We start from the raw sequence: 26,385 nt of genomic DNA, 5'->3' as shown, positions 1-26,385 counted from the left end.
GCAGATTTTTGTTTACAACAAACCCATGGTCCTTAGATTAAGAATCTCATGCCCTACCGACTGAGCTATTGTGCCACACCACACCCGCTGGCATGAATAAAACTTAGCATGACATGCTGGTGTATCAGTGAAAAAGCCATTGTTCCATAGCACAACAGGTTCTGCAGCATGAAAGAAACATCGTGATCTGGGACAAAATCACTAACATTACAATCAGGACAACTAATGCAATATCTCCCATGTCTCAATGCATCCTTTGTTGGAAAAGACTCCTTCAAATGGAACAATGGAAGACTCAGAGGTTGATGGAATTGGGCAGCCCAGGGAGAGAGGGACGTCTCTGTGCAGAACCCCCTCTTTCCCTCCCATCCAATAAGAACGTGCTCCCTATATTTCTCCCCAAGTTGAAGCACCATGACCAGGGGCCTTGCTGTGGGGTGTATCTTCCAGGTGTCCATCAGTCTGGGGTGCCCAACTTGTATTGACCAACTGAATGTCCCCCTCCCATTTCTTTCCCAGAATGCTCATTTGATTGATATTTCCCCCACTGTTCATGAGAATGGAATGTTCCTCTGATATATTAAATTCCCACAGAGCAATGTTTGCAAATCCCACATAATAGACTTTTATCGCACATACTAGAAAGTCTCTTTTCTAACCGCCACACATTTTTAATAGTCTCCAGACAGTTTCAGAAGATTAACAGGAGGTGCTATAAAAACACTCTTTATTTTTTTAAAAAAAACAGTAAAAAACAGCATTCATTTTGCCAGCTTTCTGCAAGTTCCCCCAGCCCAAAGAAAGACTAAGCAGATGATGTTTTATACGGCTTGCAAATAAGAAAACACATTTCTCTCTCTCTCTTTTAAGCATTTCTCCAGTCTTATAATGTGGCATTGTGCTTATCTGCATTTCAATAGGGGTTTAACAAAAGCCATGACATTTAACAGGCTTGGCTGACAGTAGACTACCCCATAAAAACAGTTAGCGGGCGTATTAATAAAGATCGCATCAGGCAGGTTAACTTAATGCAGCTGTTCCAAAAGAGCATCTTCAAACTCTTAACCGGAGAGCTGCATTTTATAATTATAGCAGCTCGGAACCAGTTGACACAAAGAACTGCCCTGCCCCCAATGTGCCCGTTTGACCGCTTCAGTCTGCGAAACTTGTGTTTTTTTCCTTCTTCCAAGTGTCCCAACTGTTTGTTCCGTAATGGTGAGGAGGAATCGATTATTTAGTTTGGCTCCGCCTGAACTTTGGAACCCCCTAATCGACCTCAGCCCTGTATACCTGAAGGAGTGTCTCCACCCCCATCGTTCAGCCCAGACACTTGAGATCCAGCTCTGAGGGCCTTCTGGTGGTTCCCTCAATGCGAGAAGTGAGGTTACAGGAAACCAGGCAGAGGGCTTTCTCGGTGGTGGCACCCTCCCTATGGAACACCCTCCTGTCAGATGTCAAGGAAATAAACAACTATCTGATGTTTAGAAGACATAAGAAGGCAGCCCTGTTTAGGGAAGTTTTTAATGACTGATGTTTTAATGTTTAATGTTTTAATGTATTTTTAATCTTCTATTGAAAGCTGCCCAGAGTGGCTGGGGAAACCCAGCCAGATGGGCGGGGTATAAATAATAAATTATTATTTATAATCATTTATATAAATTATTCAAAATTATTATAATAAATTATTATTATAATTACTGCTTAATGTCAGGCAGGCACGCTCGCCATGCCATCTTGCTAAACACGTGCTGACACTTGATGTCTCTCGAAGGCCTGGACAGGTGAAGGAAGATGGTGGAGAGTGGCCCAGCGGCTCCTCCCAGCGGCGTCGGCACTGCTTCTTCAGCTGGGAGCGCCGGCAAGGTCATGATGGCGGAGCAGGTGGTAGCTGGATTTCACTGTCTGCATCAGGAGCAGCGAGGTCTAGTCTCAAAGGCAGCTGAGCTGGAGCTGGAGCTGAATGAGCACAAGCTGGTAATTGAAACACTCTGAGAAGTGGACCCTACTAGGAAATGTTCCTGGATGGTGGGAGGTATGTTGGTTGAACACACTGTGAAAGAAGTTCTCCCAGAAGTTCTCCCAGCCTTGGAAAATAACATAGAGCAGATCAACAAGATCATAAAGGCCTTGACCCAGCAGCTGCAGACGAAAGGGCGGGAGCTGAATGAGTTCTTGGGAAAACACAACATCTGCCTGATGGGCAAGGGCGACCAGAAGACTCCCTCCAAGACCAGTGCTGAGGGGTCAGGCAGCAAGGCCAGCTCCACAGGGGTCCTCGTTTCCTAGTGGGCGCAGCCGCCACCTCCCAAAGGACTCTTTTTACCGCCTCTCGCTCTACAGCTGTGGCTCTTGACCTCAAAAGGCTTAACTTTATTATTATTTTGGTGTCATCTCTGATGATATTTTTTTGTTAAATAAAACCTTTTGGCGTGTCACATAAAAAACACATGTGCTGACACTTGCTAAAAGCCTTTTCATTTCATCAATTAGAAAATGGACTTGGACATCCCTTTGTAAGCAGTTTGAAAGAAGAAGAGTCTTTCAAAGGGATGGTTGCTCAGCACCCAACAGCTGATGGGCGCTGAAAGCTCAATTGGCTGCACTGGGGAGGTCCTGATGGAGAAGTCCTTCATGCAGCCTGTCCCTGTCAGAACAAAGCAGGTGATTGGCACTGTCAGTTGCCCTACAAAGGGGCTTAAAGGTAAAGTAAAGGTGCCCCTGCCCATATGGGCCAGTCGTGTCCGACTCTAGGGTTGTGCGCTCATCTCACTTAAGAGGCTGGGAGCCAGCGCTGTCCGGAGACACTTCCGGGTCACATGGCCAGCATGACGAAGCTGCTCTGGCGAGCCAGCACCAGCGCAGCACACGGAAATGCCGTTTACCTTCCCGCTATAAAGCGGTACCTATTTATCTACTTGCACTTAGGGGTGCTTTCGAACTGCTAGGTGGGCAGGAGCTGGGACCGAACGACAGGAGCTCACCCCGCCGCGGGGATTCGAACCGCCGACCATGCAATCGGCAAGCCCTAGGCACTGAGGTTTTACCCACAGCGCCACCCGCGTCCCTCTCAAAGGGGCTTAGTGGGCCCCTATCAAGTTGTCACTGAAGGCCATCAGGACCCTGGAGAGCTCTCAGCTGAAGGCCATCAGGACCCTGGAGAGCTCTCAGCTACCAGAACTGGCTGTGACTCACACACAGAGAACTGTTGCCTTCAAAGCACAAGGTGATTAACAAGTGTGTGGTCACCTGTCAAAGACTCACCTGTCTTTGTTGGCCATCAGGTAGGAGGAGTGAAGAGGAGGAAGAATTCAGTCTACTAAGAACATAAAATAGGGTTGCCATATTCTGAAGAGCAAAAAAAGAGAGGCCACATTTGTGTGCCATGTCATGTGATTGATTATATGGGGCGGGGCTCAGCTGACACCCACCCACCCATATTTTATTCAAGTTGACACCCCTGCCAGGGATACTTTAGCTGAGATTCCTGCATTTCCATGATCTATATTTCCATATAGATTCTTTCAGTGGTCCTCTAATATCGGCAGCCTCAATGGATGTACTGACTGACACATTAAAAAAATATTTTGCGGGGGGGGGGGGGGGCGGGGGAGCAGCAGAAACTTTGACAGTTATTTCTGGCATTTCTAAGATAAGGGCTGTTTTGCAAAGGGCATCGTTCCAGCTTAGCTGGCGAAAAATGTGGGCCATTTGTGAAATTAATCCACGACGCATAATTGGCTTCATATATTTCCCCTTGAAATGGTAATAAATGGTAATAAAATCGGGAGCTTCCTTTAGACAAGTCGCTCACCCACGTGGGCTCAGGGAAAAAGAAAAAAATAAGGGTGGGTGGGGAAAAAGCCTTTTCAGGATTAAAGGTGTGCAGAAGGTACTTAGAACGGGAAAATAAAACCCGGGCAAGTATATCTGAACGTTGCATGCCTTTTGTAAGCCATGAAGGAGATAATCATTCTGCAGTGAGCTTTTCAAAGACAATCTTCGCACTCTAAATCACTGTCCATCTAGGACGGATTTGCCAACTTATTCTGCTTAGAGAACCTGCCTGGAATGTCTGTGATGGGTGTTCATTGGGGGAGGGAAAGAAGTCATACCCACAAACATTTGGGGAGGGCAAAGTGGACTCCACCCTGACCCCATCGCTAGCCCCCTCCCTGCCACTGACTCTTTCCTTGCCCCTCCCTCCCCCACCTCCTACCTTTCTCCAACCTCCAGGGCGTGGGTAGGCAAACGAAGGCCCGGGGGCAGGATCCGGCCCAATCGCCTTCTCAATCTGGTCCGGGAATCAGTGTGTTTTTACACGAGTAGAATGTGTCCTTTGATTTAAAATGCATCTCTGGGTTATTTGTGGGGCATAGGAATTTTTTCATCCCCCCCTCCAAAATATAGTCCAGCCCCCCACAAGGTCTGAGGGACAGTGGACCGGCCCCCTGCTGAAAAAGTTTGCTGACCCCTGCTCCAGGGAATGTTGGGAGAAGTGGCACTGCCAGGCGTGGCCTATGAGAAGGCCACCCTGGCCTGCCCCCAGTCTCCCAACACCCGTCTTTTGGTCCCTTGCTCTGGCTCGACCAGCACAGGGCAGCAGAATCGGGGCATTTGGGATGGTGAACAGAAGCCAGGGTGGCTTCCATCAATTCTTGATGCCCTCTACTTGAGGGGTCTGAGAAGTGTGTGTGTGTGTGTTAAAGGATCATAATTTTAACTGGAACGTAAGTGAAATTAATAGAGGGACGCGGGTGGTGCTGTGGGTAAAACCTCAGTGCCTAGGACTTGCCGATTGCATGGTCGGCGGTTCGAATCCCCGCGGCGGGGTGAGCTCCCGTCTTTCGGTCCCAGCTCCTGCCCACCTAGCAGTTCGAAAGCACCCCTAAGTGCAAGTAGATAAATAGGTACCGCCTTATAGCGGGAAGGTAAACGGTGTTTCCGTGTGCTGAGCTGGTCTGGTACGCCCGAGCAGCTTCGTCACGCTGGCCACGTGACCCGGAAGTGTCTGCGGACAGCGCTGGCTCCCGGCCTCTTAAGTGAGATGGGCGCACAACCCTAGAGTCGGACACAACTGGCCCGTACGGGCAGGGGTACCTTTACCTTTATAAGTGAAATTAATAAGATTTTGTTTTTTAAAAAAATAATATTTATTAAAGTTTTAAAGGTTACAAAAAGAAAAAGTAAAAACACCATATTAAACAAAAACAAAACAACACATCACAATAAGGAAAAAACAAAGAAAAAGAAAAAAAAATGAAAAAAGAAAAATAAAATCCATTAAAAAAACCACAGCGAATCTTCCCATAACTTATCTTTCATTTGCTTGTTTCCTTGACCTCCTCACACCTCCCTTTTTTGTATTCTAGTTCGGTTAACTATTTCAGCAAATCCTTTCCATCTTTTCCAATTTTTGTCCTGTAATTTATCTTAATATAATGTAACTTTACTTTCCCTCCTTTCACCAATTAACAGTCTGTTTTTTCCTAAACCTTTATAACATTTCTTGCTAAAACCACATAACTTCATTCCAACATCCTTCTAACATTCATTAATTTTACTATGCTTCTGTAGATAGTCTTTAAATTTCTTCTAATCTTCCTCCACCGACTCTTCTCCCTGGTCTTGGATTCTGCCAGTCATTTCCGCCAGTTCCATATAGTCTATCACTTTCATCTGCCATTCTTCCCGGGTGGGTAGACCTTGTGTCTTCCAGTACTTTGCAATAAGTATTCTTGCTGCTGTTGTAGCATACATAAAGAAAATTCTATCCTTCTTTGGCACCAATTGGCCGATCATGCCCAGGAGAAAGGCCTCTGGTTTCTTCAGAAAGGTATATTGAAATACCTTTTTCATTTCATTATAGATCATCTCCCAGAAAGAAATTAATAAGATTTCGGAATGCGGGGGGTGAAAAACCCTTAGGGAGCCATCAAATCTAGCCACTTTAACTAAAATGTGTTCTTTGGTATTTGATTAATCTGCATTAATAATTGTATGAATTGGATATGAATTGGCATTGTTATGATGTGGCTATTATTGGAATAATATTGGAAAAGTAATAAAAAATTAATTTTTTAAGAAAGAGAAAAGTGTGTGTTGGGGGGGGGGGATTTCAACAGCAGCCTCTGGCCCAGACTGCCCCATAAACTCCTATGACAACATATGAGCCCGCTGGACCAGGCCAGGGTCCCATCGAGTCCAATAACCCTGAAGCAGGGGCAGGTGGAATATAGGAGCCTGTAACAATAATCTGCCCCATTTTGTCTTCACAACAACCCTGTGAGGTAGGGCCAGGCTGAAAATGTGACTGGTTGAAAGAAGGTCACCCAAGGAACTTCAAGGCTGGGGGCTGATCCTTCCCCACAACATTTATTCCCCTTTAGGGCTTTAAAGGTCAACACCAACATTTTGAATTGTGCTCAGAAACATACTGGGAGCCAATGCAGGTCTTTCAAAACCAGTGTTATGTAGTCTCAGCGGCCACTCCCAGTCACCAGTCTAGCTGCCGCTTTCTGGATTAGTTGTAGTTTCCGTGTAATGGTTATAGGGGTTGCTCGTGCGTAAGTTGTCGCCACTCCTGGCTAGGTTGCCTGGTTAAACCTTTTCTGTCTGGACAGCCCTTCACTTCGTGGCTGTTTCAGTCACTAGCAGAATCCGTTAGTGGGCGTTTCTTGAACCTCTTCCAGCAAAGAAGTTCTTTTACGCCAAGTCTCTGCCTACTCTCACTGCGCAGGGTGGGTGTGGGCAGCGGAGGACCCGTGCTCTCCCCGCTGGTCTCCGGTGAGGAGTCCTGGAGCCCCCTCACCGATTCCCCCATCTGCCCCCTTCACCCCTGGTGTTACGCTGATTTCCTTCCCCAGCTGATGAGCTGCCTCTCTCCCTGCTGGGCCCTTCTCCAGCATCGCTTTGGAGCCTTGCCTCCGCCTCTAGTTCCCTGACATTCCAGGTCACCTTCAAAGGTAGCACCACGGAGAGCGCATTGCAGTAGTCCAAGTGGGAGAAAACTAGTACATGCACCACTCTGGAGAGACAGTCTTTGGGCAGGGAGGATCTCATCCTGCGTACCAGATGGAGCTGGTAGACAGCTGCCCTGGACACTGAATTGACCTGCACCTCCATGGACAGCTGTGAGTCCAGACTTGAGGACTTGGGAGTGACATCACTTCCCTCCTTATTTGTGATCCCCAGCAACCAGTATTTTTTTCTACAAAATGGAGACTTGCTTATTATAATCTTACTGCTTTGTGAGGTCTGCCTGAAAAGCGGAATATAACTGTAAACAAATACTACTAAAAAGCCCCTGGAGAAGATCAGGTTCAAAACTCCTGAGAGATGCAGGCGGCCCCCTTTCTCCTCCCCTCCTCCTCCTCTGTGAACTCTCGAAAAAGTCGGAGCTATTTTGGCACTAACTAGTTTAAAGAACTTGTATCAGCTTTTTCCATTTGAGGCTCTGGCAGTTATTGTTCCCAAAGTGGCCATTCAGTTAAAGAAAAAGCAATTTCCAGTTCTCTGCTGACGAGGAAGAGAGAGAGAGAGAGAGAGAGAGAGAGTCCATATCTCCCCAAGAACTGCTTGCTGCATGAGATCAGAAGAACCTCTTGGTGTGTTTTCATACTTAAACTGATTTTTATTTGGTAACGCGAACATAAAATGCATAATGATCATTATAATTCTCATTGGGATTCCACCTCCTCCCCGGCGCCTTCTGTTCCATATTAGCTCATAACTAGGAGTCCGCATGGACTCGTAAAGAATGTAATAGAGGTCTGAGCCCCTCTCCCGATTCCAAGAACCATCTTCACTGAATGCAGGGAGCGGAATTGCAGCAATTGACCCGACCTCCCTGGGCTGGTGGTACAAGACATTTTGCTGCCCGAGGCGAAAGGCATTCCGCATACAGAGGCATTCCACCTGCAGAAACCAGCCAGGCTGGCAGAGCTGAATCTGACATCAGCAGTGGGGACAGGTTAGCACCCCCCACTGCATGGGAGGCAGCAGGATAGAGTTGGAGGAGGGGGTGGGGTCAGGACAGGCCATGTGGTGCGCAGAAAGCTCGGGTTGCGCCCAATGTTGCATGTTGGGGAACCTCACCTAGAGGAGGGAGAAAGGTTGTTTTCTGCTGCTCCAGAGAAGCGGACACGGAGCAATGGATCCAAACTACAAGAAAGAAGATTCCACCTAAACATTAGGAAGAACTTCCTGACAGTAAGAGCTGTTTGACAGTGGAATTTTCTGCCAAGGAGTGTGGTGGAGTCTCCTTCTTTGGAGGTCTTTAAGCAGAGGCTTGACAACCATATGTCAGGAGTGCTCTGATGGTGTTTCCTGCTTGGCAGGGGGTTGGACTCGATGGCCCTTGGGGTCTCTTCCAACTCTAGGATTCTATGACTTATGCAGAGAGATTTCCCTTCCCCCCTGCACAATCTCAAAACCTTGTGCCTGAATTTAGTCCAGTCCTAGGCTAAGCACCCCAAACCTGAACCAAGTTGGCCCGGCCAGCAGAGACGCCTGAAGACTGCATCTTTCATGATTATTCACAGGACTGTGGTCCCTGATTGTGCGGATCCTCTGGAAATCTTAGTTTCGCCTTTTTCACCTGCTTTCCTCTGAGCCTGAGAAGCAAAAGCAATGTCGTAATTTTATTCCTTTCGCTGCCTATCAGCCACGGTTTGCCGACGCATCGCTGAAACTCTCTCCTGATTAATATCTGTGAATCTTTCATAACTACTTATCAGAGGACAATATTTGAAAACTGGAGCAAGGCTGTAGGAGAAACACCCAGTGTTTTGTCTTTTATTTTCCGCCAAATGTTTCTGCTTTGTGTATTTCTCTGCTCTTTTGTTCTCGAGTGCCTTCCTGACTGAATTCAGCCTCCCCAAAACAGTGGAGGAATTAGCATAGTTTGAATATGAATGCGAGATCTGCAATAAGGCTTCACCTCTCTCTGAATTTTAATTCCACCACACTTCCTTGAAATGCTATTCATATGCGTAATCAGGCGTTTGATCACTGCCACGCTCCTTGGATCCACCATACGGGAGGAGAGAGCCGAAACGCTGTGTGGAGGAGAATGGAGTGAAAAAGAGTTCTATGGCAGCCACAGTGCAGCATGATCATAAGCAGGCTAACTTAGGGGGCGTAGCATGGGTTGTCAGCACCCGGGGCAAGGCAAGTAATTTGCGCCCCCTAACCCGTGGATTTGCGCCCCCTAACCCTAACCCCCAGATGTTGCGCCCGGTGCGGCCGGCCCCCCTGCACCCCCCACACTACACCACTGAGTCCATCTGCAAGGGTGCTAACTTGAATAAAATATTGGGGGCCCCAGGTAAGCCCTGCCCTGCATAATCGATCACATGATGCAATGCACACACCATTTGAATGGCAATGCCCATTGACTTTTGGGGGGACATCTCTCTCAAATAGTTTATTGGGGGGCCAAAGCCCCCACGGCCCCTAGGAGGTGGCTCCCAAGTCCAGCTGAGTCCAACAGGGACAAATGTAAGGTTCTGCACTTGGCTGAAAGAACCAGCTGCACAAATATAAGATGAGAGACACCTAGCTCACTAGCAGTACGTGCGAAAAGGATCTGGGGGACTTAGTGGACCACAAGCGTAGCATGAGTCAACGGTGTGATGTGGTAGTGAAAAAACCCGATGCTATTCTAGGCTGCATCAACAGAAGTAATAGTATCACTCTATTCTGCCTTTTTCAGACCACACCTGGAGTCCTGTGTCCACTTCCAGGCACCACAATTTAAGAAGGATATTGACAAGCTGGAAGGTGTGCAAAGGAGGGCAGCCAAGATGATCAAGGGTCTGGAAACTAAGCCTTATGAGGAATGGTTGAAGGAGGTCCATGTTCCACAAGCATACAGTATGGTTGGCAGTACAATGCGAACTCATATCAGTGTACTGGAAGAAGCAAAGATCACCAGTGTCGAAGCAATGATTCTTCAACATCAGCTTCATTGGACTAGTCATGCTTGCAGATGCCTGATGATTGTCTTCCAAAGCAACTACTCTATTCCCAGTTTAGGAATGAAAAGCAAAATCCTGGTGGACAACAAAAGAGGTTTAAAGATGCTCTCAAAGCAAATCTAAAAAATATATGGTATAAGCACTGATAATTAGGAAACACTGGCCTGTGAGTGCTCTAATTGGAGAACTGGCTTTACCAAAGGGGTCTTGGGCTTTGAAGATGCTTGAACTCAGGATGAAAGGGAGAAACATGCTAAGAGCATGGGTAGGCAAACTAAGGCCCGGGGACGGGTCTGGCCAAATGGCCTTCTGAATTCGGCCCGCGGACGGTCCAGGAATCAGTGTGTTTTTACATGAGTAGAATGTGTGCTTTTATTTCAAATGCATCTCAGGGTTATTTGTGGGGCATAGGAATTTGTTCATTTCCCCCCCCAAAATATAATCCAGCCCCCCAAAAGGTCTGAGGGACAGTAGACCGGCCCCCTGCTGAAAAAGTTTGCTGATCCCTGTGCTAAGAGGAAGGCGCGCTTGGCAAACCCTCATAATGATCAACTCCCACCCAGAAACCACTGTCCCCACTGTGGAAGGACATGTGGATCCAGAATTGGCCTCCACAGTCGCTTATGTACTCACTGTTAAGACCGTGTTCATGGAAGACAATCTTACTTGGCTATGAGGGGTCACCAAAGAGACAATGGAGACAAACTGTAAATTGTAATATACAATCACCAAGCACATTGCAACCACGGAAGATGCCCACTTCTGTTTCATTGTCCCACAATACGTTCTTAGGATACACAGTGTCCCCAGCTGCATTTCCAGAAATGATTTCAGTGATTGGTTATGCATTATGGTAAAGGTAAAGGTACCGCTGATCATTAGGTCCAGTCGTGGCCGACTCTGGGGTTGCGGCACTCATCTCGCTTTCTTGGCTGAGGGAGCCGGCATACTCTGGGTCATGTGGCCAGCATGACTAAGCCGCTTCTGGCAAACCAGAGCAGCACACGGAAACACGCCGTTTACCTTCCCGCCAGAGCGGTACCTATTTATCTACTTGCACTTGACGTGCTCTCGAACTGCTAGGTTGGCAGGAGCTGGGATCAAGCAACGGGAGCTCACCCCATCGCGGAGATTTGAACTGCCAACCTTCTGATCAGCAAGCCCAAGAGGCTCAGTGGTTTAGACCACAGCACCACCCACACCCTGGATGCATTAGGAGGAACATCCTAATGAGGAGAGGAAGAGTGGAACACACTCGCTTGGGAGGAGGTTGGCTGCCCCAGGCTAGATAGGGGTGCTGTGGTTGGCCAGATCCATGCATTGAGAAAGAGTCTGGGGCTAGAGGACTTCCCAGCTGACTTCTAACCCACAACTCTGTGGGTTAAGAACCCATTCCTAGCTGCGTAACAGTCCACCACCAGTGAAGAAAGTCTAGAACCCAACATGCATTTAAAGCACGCCCCTCATCCAAGAATCCTGAGGATTGTAGTTTGTGAAGGGTGCTGGGAACTGTAGCACTGTGGTGGGTAAACTATGCTTCAAAGGTTTCTTTTGGGGGATGAAGGGTGCTTTAAATGCATGGTGTGCCTGCAGCCGGAATTTGAGCGTTGTCAGAACTGGCTGCCTAGGCGCTGATCATGCTCCCCTGGCTTTGCCTTCTCTTTCTTCCCTGAGAGATTAATCTTTCTTCTCCTTCAGTGTGACAAATGCATTTCGCTTCCCAGAAGCCCTAATATTTCAAAATCACTCTCCTGAAATCAAGCTTCTTGGATCTGCGTGAAACCTTGATTTGTGATCACACTGATGACACAAACCACTGTGGCCACAGGCTTCATTTCTCTTCATGACTGATGTCACTTCTTGCAGAAGGCAATGATGACAGTCACTCTTTTGATCCTCCGTATTCTCAGACTGTCGGTCCCAAGCACGCATGCCCTCCCATTATCCAGGACTGGTAGCCATTCACTCTTATGGGGAGCACTAGCTCATGTATTGTCATGCTGATCAGTCTCCCTCATGCAACCAAAGAAGATCCTGCTGGATCAGGCCAGAGTGTGATGGCCTGGGACTCGGGCTCGGACTCGGAACCAGAGGAGTCTCAGTCTGCACCGGATCCTTTGCCTCAGGCATCATCTAAACCAAGCCTGGGGCCTGATCCTGAAGAGTCCCAGTCTGCACAGGTGAGGTTCCCCTGCAACAAGCACCAGCTGGGCCAAGTCAGGGGCCTGATCCTGCCCTGGCTCCAGATGTGGGGATGACCTTGTTGCCTCCAGCTGGGCCATCACTTACAGCTGCTCCACTACCGGTTGGGTCAGGGGAAGCTGAGGCGGCCTCTGGGTCTAGTAACCCACCGACGTCTTCCGAGCTGCAGAGACTGAGGTCTGAGAGGAGAGACCTGAGTACTCGCAGGAGGAGTGCTCCCCTTCAGGCGAAACAGGGAGGTGAGTCACCAGGGGATCAGGACCGGCCATTACCCCAACAGAGATAAAAGTCTGTCAGACCCTGTCCCAGGTTGTGGGAGCAACATTGCTGTATGCCAGATCCTGCCTGAGATCCCGTGCCTGTCCTTGCCTGGTTTCCTGCCTCGTGTCCTGCCTTGGCCCTGTCAGATTGACTCCTCGCGGAACCCTTGGATTCGGGACCGGACCTGGACTGCGTTGCTCGGGTTACCCCCGGGCCCAGCACAGAGCGCATCCAATTTCTTAGTCAAGGTTGAGCACTCTTTGGCTATGTCCCAGCGATCACCCAACCTTCAACGGAGGGGGCACCCTCAAAGGCCTCTCTAGCCACCCCCACCACTTCTCCCCTCTCGTCATTATGGTGCTTCCAAATTCTCTGCAATAATTTCTTCTAAGCTTTCATCTCTGGGCTGTATCTCTTACAAAGCAGCTTTTGAGAGAATGTCAGAGGTTCAGGAATGACATAAGACATCAGTTAAGGCTCAAGTCTTAAGTCTTTGAAATGTCTCTGCGTGGGAATCAGCTGAAGCCATTTCTTCTCCAGGATAGGGATTGACACCCCTTCTGTTCCCCACATGACGCTCTCTGATCAAGCAGAAGATAACAAGGGCCTCTTTTCATTGTGGAAATGAGAGTGCATGCCACCATTTGATCCTCAGAGTCATTTTGTCCTTCCTAATAATGAGAGGATGGTAAAACAAAGGATCTCTGCCCACCAAACTTTTGTTACATATTTCCAAGGAAGGAAGAGTGAGAATTAGGATCAAAGTTTTTGCTTTTTTTTAAAGCAAGCTTTTAAAAAGCATTTACTCACCCTAGAAATAACCAAGCCTTATGAGGAATTGTCAAGGGAGTTGGGTAAGTTTAGCTTGGTAAAGAGGAAACTGGGAGCACATATAGCAGCTATCTTCAAATATCTCAAGGGCTCTCATACGGGAGCTTTTTTCTGCTGCTCCGGAGGCTAGGACTTGAAACAATGGCTTCAAGTTACAAGAAAGGAGATTCCGACTAAACATCAGGGAAAACTTCCTGATAGTAAGAGCTGTTTGGCAGTGGAATGGACTCCCTTGGGAGGGGGTCGACTCTCCTGAGAGCTAGTGTGGTGTAGTGATTAAGAGCGGTAGACTCATAATCTGGGGAACCGGGTTCGCGTCTCCGCTCCTCCACATGCAGCTGCTGGGTGACCTTGGGCCAGTCACACTTCTCTGAAGTCTCTCAGCCCCACTCACCTCACAGAGTGTTTGTTGTGGGGGAGGAAGGGAAAGGAGAATGTTAGCCGCTTTGAGACTCCTTCGGGTAGTGATAAAGCGGGATATCAAATCCAAACTCTTCTTCCTTCCTTGGAAGTTTTAAGCAGAGGTTGGATGGCCATCTCTCAGGGATGCTTTAGCTGAGATTCTTGCATTGCAAGCATTTTGGGTAAGCGGTGTTCCGTGTGCTGCTCTGGTGCCGGTTCGCCAGAGCAGCTTCGTCACACTAGCCACGTGACCCGGAAGTGTCTGCGGACAGCGCTGGCTCTCGGCCTCTAGAGTGAGATGAGCGCACAACCCTAGAGTCTGTCAAGACTGGCCCATACGGGCAGGGGTACCTTTACCTTTACCTTTAATGGGTGTCTAAGGTCCGTATAGTTAAAGCTATGGTTTTCCCAGTAGTGATGTATGGAAGTGAGAGCATCAAGAAGGCTGATTGGCGAAGAATTGATGCTTTTCAATTATGGTGCTGGAGGAGACTCTTGAGAGTCCCATGGACTGCAAGAAGATCAAACCTCTCCATTCTTAAGGAAATCAGCCCTGAGTGCTCACTGGAAGGACAGATCCTGAAGCTGAGGCTCCAATACTTTGGCCACCACATGAGAAGAGAAGACTCCCTGGAAAAGACCCTGATGTTGGGAAAGATTGAGGGCACAAGGAGAAGGGGACGACAGAGGACGAGATGGTTGGATAGTGTTCTCGAAGCTACCAGCATGAGTTTGACCAAACTGCAGGAGGCAGTGGAAGACAGGAGTGCCTGGCGTGCTCTGGTCCAGGGGGTCACGAAGAGTCGGACACAACTAATCGACTAAACAACAACAACAATGGGTGTCTACATCTCAGCTTTCTCTAAGTGGATCAGGAAAGTCCACTCATAACTCATTTCATCTTCACAACAGCCATGTGAAGTAAGTTAGCTTAAGCACGGTACTCTTACTTGTAAAAGTGGTCAACCGGGGTGCCCTGCCAGTTCCTCCCCATGGAAATAGGGTTCAGAATCAAGCAATGAGTTTATTTCACCAGTCATTTGGCTGAAGAAGTTTTTACCCTTCTGTTTTGACGATCTGTTGTTTGGTGGTGGTGGTGATTTCTTACCTATCATTCACCATGAGATCACAGAGTAAGTCACAACTACAGTGGTACCTTGGTTTACGAACTTAATCCGTTCCAGAAGTCTGTTCTTAAACCAAAGTGTTCTTTCCCATAGCAGCGGGGGACTCAGTTTACAAATGGAACACACTCAACAGGAAGCGAAACATGTTCTTATTCCAAGGCAAAGTTCACAAACTGAAACACCTCCTTCTGGGTTTGCAGTGCTCTTAATCCAAGTTGTTCATAAACTAAGCTGTTCTTAAACCTGCAAGGTCAGGGAAAAAAACAATGCTGTCCAGGGTTGTAAAGACTGCAGAGAGAAGAATTGGGTGCCCTCTTCCCACCTTGGATCAAATCTATGCTTCCAGGTGCCGTAAGAAAGCTGCAGAGATAGCGCAGGATAGTGGGCACCCCGGAAATGATCTCTTTCAGCTTCTGCCTTCTGGAAGAAGGTACAGGGTTATAAAGACTAGGACTAGCCGCCTGAGAAACAGTTTTTATCCAAACATGATTTTGGTTTTAAATGCAGCATAAAGTAGTCTCTGTGGGAGTATATTGTATTTAATTCTGGGGTATCAGAGTTTTTAGGGGGTTAACCAGGCTGGGATAGCTGGGATAACAATCTTACTCGGCTACCAGTGGTCACCAAAGAAGAAGATAGTAAAAACAAGAAAAGAAAAAACTTAAAAAGAAAGGAAGCAAGAAAGAAATGTGTTCATCTTGTAAGAGGCAGAGATGGCTCTTCCTTTAATAATACATTTATCTCTGTGGCTTCTACCTCTGCCTTGTCCATGCTGCGCCTGAGTACATTTGCTCCATAGCTGTGACGTCCTCCTGACTGCACAGTGCATCTTTATTACGGAGCCTGATCATCCATGCCGAGGTCAGCTTGGGTGGCAAAACATCGGCTGTCTGGAGGATGGAGTAGACTGCGGAAAGCGTGGCATTGGCTGGCATATGATGATCGGAGGGGGAAATCCAGCGTTTCATAGCGCGAGAAAACAGGTTTGTTACATTCAGCAAAGGCTTTTGTCTTTCTTGATTGAAAAAGAAGAGGGGGAATTTCATTTTGAACCTCCCCTCCGAAAAAAAGGGTGGGAGGGGAGAGAAACCCAAACATGTTTGGAATTTTTGTGGGTTGGCAAAGGGAGCTTTGTTCTGCTACTTGCTGAATTACCCATCAAGCAAATGGCCCATCTCCAGTTTTATGAGAATGGAAAGCTAAGCCTGGCTTTGGAAGCAAGTTGAAGGATTTGGCCTGGCGCAGATTGCTTCGTTGTAATGAAAGAAATCTCCAGATGTCAGGGTCCCCCCCTGCTCCCCCCATCTCCTTTCCTTCCATGGATTTACATAATATTTTAGTTTTGATTCTCCCCCCTTCAATGAAGGCTCCCAAATTGTTGTTTTCTCCCTTTGCTTTCCCACAGGTAAGTGGCAGAGCATCCACACTCTTTGGGACCTTTTCATTTAGAGAAAAGGCGAGCAATGTGAAAGAAGTTTATAAATGATGCCTGGCATAGAGAAAGTGGATAGAGAGAAGTTTGTATGGACACAGGTGGCACTGTGGGTTAAACCACAGAGCCTAAGACTTGCTGATCAGAAGGTCGGCTGTTCGAATCCCCACGATGCGGTGAGCTCCCATTGCTCGGTCCCTGCTCCTGCCAACCTAGCAGTTCGAAAGCACATCAAAGTGCAAGTAGATAAATAGGTACCACTCCAGCAGGAAGGTAAACTTAAGCCAGAAGCAGTTTAGTCCTGCTGGCCATATGACCTGAAAGCTGTACGCCGGCTCCCTCGGCCAATAAAGCGAGATGAGCGCCCCAACCCCAGAGTCAGTCATGACTGGACCTAATGGTCAGGGGTCCCTTTACCCTTTACCTTGAACTCTAGAACTCTTGGACATTCAGTGTGTGGGATAACCAGCCTCATATCACCAACATGCTTCCGTCTATGCATGAAGGGGTTAATACCACAGAGTAAGCTGTCCTGCCAGGCTTAGCCAGGCAACTTGCCCTTACACTGAGAGGGAATAGGCAATCAAGCCTCCAGCCTACCTAAGAAGTTCATTGGGCAAAGGAGTTTGAGCTGGTTGCCCTAACTCAGACCACATGGCTCTCACAAACCACTCTTGAGTTCTTAAAGCAATAACTTAGGAACTTTCACCACTTTGTAACTAAGCCAAGTTTCACTGCCTGGGAAACTTTTTATGAATGCTGTTTGAAAAAGGACATGAATCTCACCTTTGGAGAGTTTGTAAGTAAACCATTTTTAACTTAGCTAATGTGTGGGATTTTTTTTTTCTTTGCTAGGGGAGAGTTCAGACAGCCCACTGGAAACTAAGGAGCAGATGTCCTGGGCAAGACAAATCAACTAACAAACTTAATAAATAATAACAACAACAACAGTGTTTTATTTGCTGGTTCTAAATGTGTTTTAAGGTATTTTAAATATTGTTTTTAACAACCACAACCCCCCTGGATCTTCATGCCAGACCACCCCACCCCCTACCCTGCAATTGACTAAATTATTTCAAGCCCTCAACCAGAAGAAAATCCAAGGCCCCTAAAATCCATCAGGTTTAATAGTGACTTCTGAATGGGATGGGGAGGTGGGGTCACCACTCAGCAATCTCTTGCATCAGAGAAAGCATACCTCTATGTATCCATTTGATCAATAGTCCTGATGGAATTATTAAGGGAGGAGGGGGGGTTGCAGCATCAGCACCGGTCAAGTTGAGGTTTCTATTTCAACTGCAGCAGCATCTGTCTGGATGCTCTTTGCAGTGGCAAAGCTGCATGCTCCGCCACCAAGGGCGGAGAGCAGGTGGGGGTGTGGCTGGCACCCCTGGGGCGTGGCGTACATCCTGGGGGCGTGACGTGCATCCTGGGGGCGTGGTACGCCACCCATGAGGGATTGGCATGTGTTCTGGGGGTGTGACGCGCCGTCTGTGGGGGTGTGATGCCTGGTGCGCAGGGGTGTGTGTGTGTGTGTATGGCACGTGTCCCGGGGGGGGGGGGGAACCACGATGGCACCCTACCGGAATAGTGGTGCTGGGGGTGGTCTGTGCCCTCCACACTCCTGTTTCTCCGCCAGTGGCTCTTTGGAGGTGAAGATTTGAGTTTCCGTTCAGGCCATCGTGGACTGCAGCTGAGTCCAATTTGGAATCCTCTCCTGAGTCCAGAGAGGACTTAAGCAGTGGCACCTCTTCGGACCCCACTGGTGGATAAATGTCCCCCTCCAGGTCTCTCTGGGTGGCTCCTGAAATTCTCCCCAGGCCTCCCCCCTCAACTTTGCACCATCCCGGAGTGTTTATGTCTCGCTGGGATGTATCCTTGAACTCAGATGATGCCTCTAGATGGTACATTTCCCAGTACATTTCCAAGCACAGTTTAAAGTGTTGGTGCTGACCTTGAAAGCCCTAAACAGCCTCGGCCCGGTAGACCTGAAGGAGTGTCTTCATCCACATCGTTCAGCCCAGACACTGAGGTCCGGCTCCAAGGGCCTTCTGGTGGTTCTCTCCTTGAGAGAAGTGAGATTACAGGGAACCAGGCAGAGGGCCTTCTTGGTGGTGGCGCCCGCCCTGTGGAACGCCCTCCCACCAGATGTGAAAGAGATAAACAACTACCTGACATTTAGAATACATCTGAAGGCAGCCCTGTTTAGGGAAGTTTTTAATGTTTAATGCTGTATTGTGTTTTTAATATTCGATTGGGAGCCGCCCAGAGTGGCTGGGGAAACCCAGCCAGATGGCCAGGCACTAATAATAATAATAATAATAATAATAATAATAATAATTGCAGGGCACTGTGGTGGTAGATGTTGGTTGCTAGTGGATGGACAATTAAGATGATGGACAGTATATATATATATATATATATTTGCTTTCGTAGATTTTCACGGGTACAGGAATGCAGGTTTTGGTGTCCTCGGGTGTCTTCCCGTGTAAAAGTTGGGGTGTCTAGGCGACGTTTCGACGAGGTCTCACTCGTCATCTTCAGGCTGGTGCTTTCGGCTTCTTGTTACTGGAACAGAGCGGGATCTCAATGTTTGAGTTCCTATAAATACTGTAGAGGGGGTGTGGTGTCTAGCCTCCAATGTTCTGGGCAGAGAGGAAGTTCCCAGGCTAGTGTGCCTTTTCTTCTTTTGTTCCTTAATTACTTGAGAGATACCTTGAGTGATTTCTTGAGTGATATCCTGAGTACCACTTAGGTGGGTCATTAGGTGTGGATTAGTTGCTAAAGTCTTTGTGTCTTGACCTCTTGAACTTTGTGAAGAGTTTTCCTGAGAAGATGGCTGTATTGCACTTAGTTGTGCTTTGGCTTGGCTTCGTGTATAGGGGCGAGCTGTGGTTTTGTGGCTTGTGTCAGCCAGATCTGTGTAGGGATTGCAGGGGGGTGCAGCATCCGGAGGTGCCACCATGGATTGGCTACTGGATGGTGTCAGTAATTCATCTGTGGAGAGGGTCTGGGTTTGGGTCTGGTGTGGTTGATTGGTGTTGGCGTTCTGTGTGCCTCTGGATCTGGTGTCAGTTTTTGTGGGGAGGGCTAATTTCCAGATGTCTGGCAAGCGGGATGTGTCGTCACGCTTGTTCATGTTGTGAGGGTGTTTCTCTATCTCGATGGCTTCCATGATTATTCTCTTGTGGTGATGTTCCGTGTTAAAGAGCAATTTGGAATCTGCAAAATTAATTTCGTGTCCTGTTTCTTTCATGTGTTGGAAAGCAACAGATCTCCCTACACAGATCTGGCTGACACAAGCCACAAAACCACAGCTCGCCCCTATACACGAAGCCAAGCCAAAGCACAACTAAGTGCAATACAGCCATCTTCTCAGGAAAACTCTTCACAAAGTTCAAGAGGTCAAGACACAAAGACTTTAGCAACTAATCCACACCTAATGACCCACCTAAGTGGTACTCAGGATATCACTCAAGAAATCACTCAAGGTATCTCTCAAGTAATTAAGGAACAAAAGAAGAAAAGGCACACTAGCCTGGGAACTTCCTCTCTGCCCAGAACATTGGAGGCTAGACACCACACCCCCTCTACAGTATTTATAGGAACTCAAACATTGAGATCCCGCTCTGTTCCAGTAACAAGAAGCCGAAAGCACCAGCCTGAAGATGACGAGTGAGACCTCGTCGAAACGTCGCCTAGACACCCCAACTTTTACACGGGAAGACACCCGAAGACACCAAAACCTGCATATATATATATATATATATATATATATATATATTTGTGTGTGTGTGTCTGTGTGTAGGCATCTAGACAGCATCTTAAAAAGTAGAGACATCACCTTGCCAACAAAGGTCCATATAGTAAAAGCTATGGTTTTCCCAGTAGTGATGTATGGGAGTGAGAGCTGGACCATAAAGAAGGCTGATCGCCGAAGAATTGATGCTTTTGAATTATGGTGCTGGAGGAGACTCTTGAGAGTCCTAAGGACTGCAAGAAGATCCAACCTATCCATTCTGAAGGAAATCAGCCCTGAGTGCTCACTGGAAGGACAGATCCTGAAGCTGAGGCTCCAATACTTTGGCCACCTCATGAGAAGAGAAGACTCCCTGGAAAAGACCCTGATGTTGGGAAAGATGGAGGGCACAAGGAGAAGGGGACGACAGAGGACGAGATGGTGGGACAGTGTTCTCGAAGCTACCAGCATGAGTTTGGCCAGACTGCGGGAGGCAGTGGAAGACAGGAGTGCCTGGCGTGCTCTGGTCTAGGGGGTCACGAAGAGTTGGACACGACTAAACGACTAAACAACAACAACATATGTAAGCATATAGTGTGTGTGTGTGTGTGTGTGTGTGTGTGTGTGTGTGTGTGTGTGTGTGCGCTCTCTCTCTCTCTCACAGACTCTTTTGGACTCTGTCTAGGAAGGCATTACTGAATGAAGTCTAGCAACCCAGCTTGCCCTGTGATTGAGGGGGCCAGGGCAGCGCAATGTGAGCACGCCATGCTCACAGGCCACGGGGCATGCTGACGTAACATTCCTCTTTCTGCAAAGACAACCTCAAGAAGGGCAACCAAAATCACGCACTGAGATGTGAGCCAAATGAAACGCAAACTGCTGATACTCCCTGGGTTATGTTTATTTTATTTTCTTCTGCCTTTCCTAACCCCATTCACGATGTGCTTCTTTTATCTGCCTAACCAACATCTGTCAGGGCACATTATTCCATTTCATGTGTCTACGATCCCTCTAGTGGACTCCCATTTCTGGGTCTTGCTGGTACTCAGGCTTCACCCACCAGACAGATAATCCGTTCAGTTAAGGAATTCCTTTCCAGTGTGCTCCTTCTGATGGGGGTGGGGGTGGTGGGGTTTGACTTAGCTTTCCAACGCTTTTGCCTCCAGGTCAGGCTTGTGGAAGAAAAGCTCCTCTGTCTGCAGGCACCGCGATTCCAACTCTTTGCCCGTTTGGTTGTTGATGAAGCTTCCTTCCTTCTCAGAATCCTCTTGGCCATAGATCAACAGGAGGTCCTCCTCATCTACGGGCACAAAGACCAATGATGACTCTATTTTGAACAGGATCTCGTCGCTAGGATGCTTGTTAGTTACAAATGTCTCATATGACTCCATGGAGTCTTGATACGCCCTTCGATCAGGCATGTCACTGTGGACCCATTGACTGATGGTTTGCTGCCCCCTGGAAGCACTTCCTCCCCCTTCGCTTTCTTCCACTGTGGTCTCTGGTTCATTTACTACCAGAGTTTGATACCCTTTTCTTCTGTAGTTATCCAGTGTTATTTGAACAGTGGTGGAAGGGAGGGCCTCCACTGTCTGTTGACCACGGTTTACGAGGATTTTGCGGGTTTTCCTGTTCAACAGGATTCCCCTTTCTAGGGAAATTATGCTGTATGTTTGTTCAATTTCCTCTCCTTCCGTATATGACAGCGTCATCTCCCTGTTCACTTTACTTCCAACGTCAGATCGAGCCCTGTCAAACATTCTTGCTCTTCCATTGACCTTGCCTCTCTTTTGCTGAGATTCTTGACCTGCGGACTGTAGAATTTCCGAAAGAGGTTTCATTTCCCACGTACTGCTTGTCTGCTGACCTTTGCATTTCATTTCAGCACCAGTTCTTTGGCTGACCCAAGTGTGGTCCCTCTTGACACCAGCTACGTCTGTCTGTGATGACCGGGAACGTTTGGGGACATCTGGTGAGCCTTGGCCATTGCGTTGCTTAGTGGAATCCCATACCTTCTGTTCCTCTGGCGCTTGACACCTCCACTGCTCTCGACCCCCAGGTTGGGATGGTGATGCTTCTGGCTGCAGATCACTGTAAAGCACCGTGATTTTCCCTGACCTGCTCTCTTCTGAAAAAACCACCTTCCCCATTGACCCTCCTTTTTTTGATTCTCGGCTTTCCTGGGGTTGCTGAATTGCAGGGTGAAGAATTTCTGAAAGGGGCTTCCTCTCCCAAATCAAGCTTGTCTGTTGATTTCTGCTGACCATTTCTGAGCCAGTTTTCTTGCTGATCCAAGTGATGGCCCTATTTGTACCACCTCCATCTGTGGGCCTCACCTGAGACGGCTGTGGTGTCTCCTGAGATGCTGGGCCATCTTCACTGCGATTTTGAGGTTTCTGATCTTCTGGCTCTTGACTAATCTCTTGGGCTTTCCCTAGATGTTGGCTCTGAAGCTGGGATGGGCCCATGCCACTTTGTAAATCTTGCTCCTGGTTGCTGCTGTGCGATTCCTGCCCTGTACGTCCCTCTCTCTTTGTCTTACCTGAAGAAAAGGTGCTTTCTCCTGACCTGCCCTCTTCACTTTCCTTTGAGTCTTGGCTTACCTGGGGTTCTTCTGTTGAAGGGTGTAGAATTGCACAGAGGGGCTTCAGCTGCCAAATCCTACTTGTCTGTTGGCTTTTACATTTCATCGTTTTGCCTGTTCTTGGGTTGATCCAGCTCACGCCGTCTTCGAGGGCATCTGCCTCGCTTGCATGCTCCACACGGGAGGCCATTGGGGGCTGCAGGCTGATAAATGGCTGGTTGGCCCGGTGTGGTTCCTGCCCGGCGAGGCCTCGCTGGATGCTCCGGTGAGATGCTTTGCGGAGGGATGTGCTGTTTCGGACACTCCCTGCCACAGCTGCCTGCTGACTTGGGTCCATCACTCCTGCTTGCCCAGAACAGCCCACTCCCTGATCGGTGGGAATGGATTGATCTGGCACGTCCTTACCCGGGATTCTTCTCTTTGACTCTGCCCCTTGTTCCAGTGTCGGACCAGTATCCCCACTTTCCTGGTGACAGTTCATCTCGCTGTTTCTCTCCACCTTGATTTCAGGGCAGTGCTTTTCTTCTTTCGTGTCCATATAAATGGTTTTCCAACTCCCCAGGATGACCAGATCTGGTGTACGCTCAGGTCCATCCATTCTTCCTTCCATCTGTACCCAACTAAGCAGCCTTCAGCCTTCAGAGCAGCTGCAGCAGATGTTCATTGTCTGCTAGCTGCCTGGAACCAAATGCTGATCCCCCTCCTTCTGCCTTTCTCTGATGACTCGGACAAGAAGACAACTTGAAAGCTACCTGAGATCTACCTTCCCCACTTGCTTCAAGGAGGTCTCCTTGCTCTTCTCCTTGAGGCTAAATCTTCTTTACAGGCTGTGACATGGCCTAGATGGTTTCAGGTTTTCATCGTCTCACTTCTCCTCTCAGCTGAGAGCCAGTTGGAATCATGGCCTTTCCAGGAAAGCCGGAGCTTCTGGATGTTCTGCAGCTCTGCTTTCTCTCTTTGGTAGCCTCCCCATTCTCACTTCCATGATGTTCTAGAGGATTCTAAAGAATGATAACCAAACAACTATGACATCATGATACATTCTGCTCCATCTCTCTCTGTGTGTTTTGCGGGATGTAATCCATTGGTGCAGTCAAATGCAACATTCCTTATTTCCCTAGAATGGGCACAGGCAGGGGGACATCCAGTCAGTGTAACTTCCTGTTCCACTGGTTTGGAGCTACTCCCCCCTGCATGTGACCTGGGAGATGGGCGTGTCAGGAGTGTTCCTTCCCAGAGTGAAAGCGAGGAATCAGAGGGTTGGGGGGCGGGAGGGAGGCGGACAGAGACGGGGGGCTTGCTTTCTTCACAGGCAGAGGGTGAAGTGAGCCCCTCCTTCCCTGGAATGCAGGTCCTAAACTCCCAGGGAGACGTGAGACAGACAGAGCAGCCACAACTTTCAGACACGCTATCAGGGGAAGAGGGACAAGCTGGGCAGTCTGTTCCAGAATCCCCTCGCTCTAAGAGATTGGGCAGAATTCAGGCTTGGCATCAAACCCACAAGAAGGGGAGGAGCTGATGGCATGTTTCCTGTTGGAGAAGAGCCCACCTTCCAGTAGACTCAACTGGATCATCGAGTGACAATTGAGCTATGTTCTCGGACTGAGCTACTGTGTAAATACCAATAAATCTGAAAAAAACCCATAAAACCACCAGCCTGCCATCTCTTGGGGTGAGAGGGAGATCATAAATCCTGACAGGTTGTGGCTCTGGCCGACTCCCTAAAAGGGCCGAGTCACACATCCATTTTATCAGTCTCTAGTTTTAGTCTCTTTTGTCTTTCTGTTGTCCTGTTCTATATTTTGTTGCCATGCTGCTCTCCTACAGCCATTTTGTTGTCTTAATGTATTTTTTGCTGCCTGCTGGCTCTCGGCCAGCAGCACATGAGTTCAGTCTTCCTATGAGACGAACTCACACTTGATTGTGTAACTACTAAGGAAAGCCTGACTTTCAGGGATCATATCGTGAGCTGAAATGTGAGTAAACTTTTGTTACTTTACTCAGAAAGACTATTGTGTCTTTGTTCTTTTAGGAGGGATAAAAGGGGGCACCAGGAAATAGTCTTAACTAAGAGATTCAAATGAATCTGCAGACCTGCTTCCAGCTATATTAAGGGGAATTTGCTCTTCTACATCACTCACTAGCATGAGTGAAGGAAGGATAATAATTATTCAATATATCATTTCCTACTATCCTTAACATTCCCACATGTTCTAACAGCATTACCAGAGGTGGACAAAGGCTCTGGAATGGTGTCTGAAATTAGGCAGCCACTTGTGACCAAGTGAAGATGCCTGGGAGACAGGATGGCACCTGAGGTCTCCACCATCTGGAGGAGCATACTGTCAGGAGTTCAGCCGACACTCGAGTAGGACCCTGTCAGAGACACATGCCCGAATGGCATATTCCCTCCCTCCTGGTCGATCGTTTGGGAGCTTCAAAAGCTTTCTTCAGCCCGAAATCACAGCAACCAATGCCAACTGACACCAGCACACTTAGGGATCCGCAGTGTTTGTGCACTTGTGTAACAGACTTCAGCAACTCAGCATTTTGGCTAATCTACTTTATTTACATATCAACACACACGGAGCACTGCAACATGACTCCCTCTCTCTCTAGTATCAGAAAGCAAAGAGAAAGGACAAAGGACAATAGTCCCACTTCACGGAACACAGTAACACAAACATCCTGTCTCCGTCACTTCCCACTCTGTGGAGTCAAAACATACACCGTCATGTGATAGATAACAATCCCATGACTGCAATCATAGACCAGGAATTCTAACACATGCCTGGGGATCCTTAGATCTGGACTGTTTTCACACACTAATTCCACCTCCTGTAGAATTCTAGCAGGCATATTTTATCTGCACAACCAGAATGAATTTCTGGAACCAAAATGCTTTTTTTCTGCACAGCCTGAGCAGCAGCAGCCACCATTTTGAAGAAGAGGTCTCTCCATATAGTGCAAATATTCCCTTATAGATAAGTTGAATTGTGCCTGGTTTTGGATTCATTGCAGGTTTGTTTGTTTGTCCCGCCTGGATTTATGCCTTTCTTATCTCACGCTCAGCTGAGCTACCAAGACTTGATCATGTGACTGGTCACGTGTGTTGGTGAACCACTTGGGAGGGAACATGCAGAAAGAAAAATGGGATTTGCGATGTATTAAATGTCAAGGCCAATCTAACTGAAAAAGCTTACGGGAGAGATACAACTAAAAAAGAAAAAGAAAACTAAGGATGTAAAGTTAAGTGCTACACTAAAACCTCTAATTGAAAACCAATACGGAAAGAACCATCTAACCTTTAGAAAATTCTAACATTCCCCAAGTCCTACTTAACTTGCCTGTTAAAATTCAACCTTTCGCCATATAGTCAGTGGGTGCCCAGAGCATGCCCAGAAGAGAGCAACTGGGATGAGGGAGGGCACGGGAAACTAATTCCTATGCGGGAAGAGTTGAGCCTGGAGAAGAGGAGATTCGGAAGAGTCTTGATCATGGTCTTCAAATAGCTGAAGGGCTGTTCACAGTGAAGGAGGGGCAGGGCTAGAATCTGTGAGCGGAATCAAGGGCAGGGCAGCAGATTTCAGGACAAACCCCAAGCGGAACAGGGGACCAGAGCGCCTCAGGAGGTGGGAGACTCTCATTTGCTGCAGAGGTTGCCCCAGATGTTGTCGAACTACAACTCCCATCACCCCTAGCTATCAAGGCCAGAGCTCAGGGATGATGGGAGTTGTAGTCCAACAACATCTGGGGACCCACAGGTTGAGAACTGCTGTTTAGGGGAAGGTAGGGTCATCTGCTGTTTTGCATTTTGCATTCCCCCAAAA

The 26,385-nt window shown here is 48.0% G+C and overlaps 1 pseudogene across 1 annotated transcript; it reads left to right on the top strand.

The window, feature by feature from the left end:
• The first annotated feature begins 1,791 nt into the window (after positions 1-1,791).
• Positions 1,792-2,414, top strand: LOC310851408 (prefoldin subunit 2 pseudogene; annotated as a pseudogene). Its single transcript has one exon. The product of its transcript is annotated as a prefoldin subunit 2 pseudogene (transcript).
• Positions 2,415-26,385: the final 23,971 nt, after the last annotated feature.

This window comes from Podarcis gaigeae, assembly GCF_964106915.1.
Source record: "Podarcis gaigeae genome assembly, chromosome: 1".
In the NCBI taxonomy this organism is placed as follows: Eukaryota; Metazoa; Chordata; class Lepidosauria; order Squamata; family Lacertidae; genus Podarcis; species Podarcis gaigeae.
This window is presented reverse-complemented; position numbering and strand designations above follow the sequence as displayed.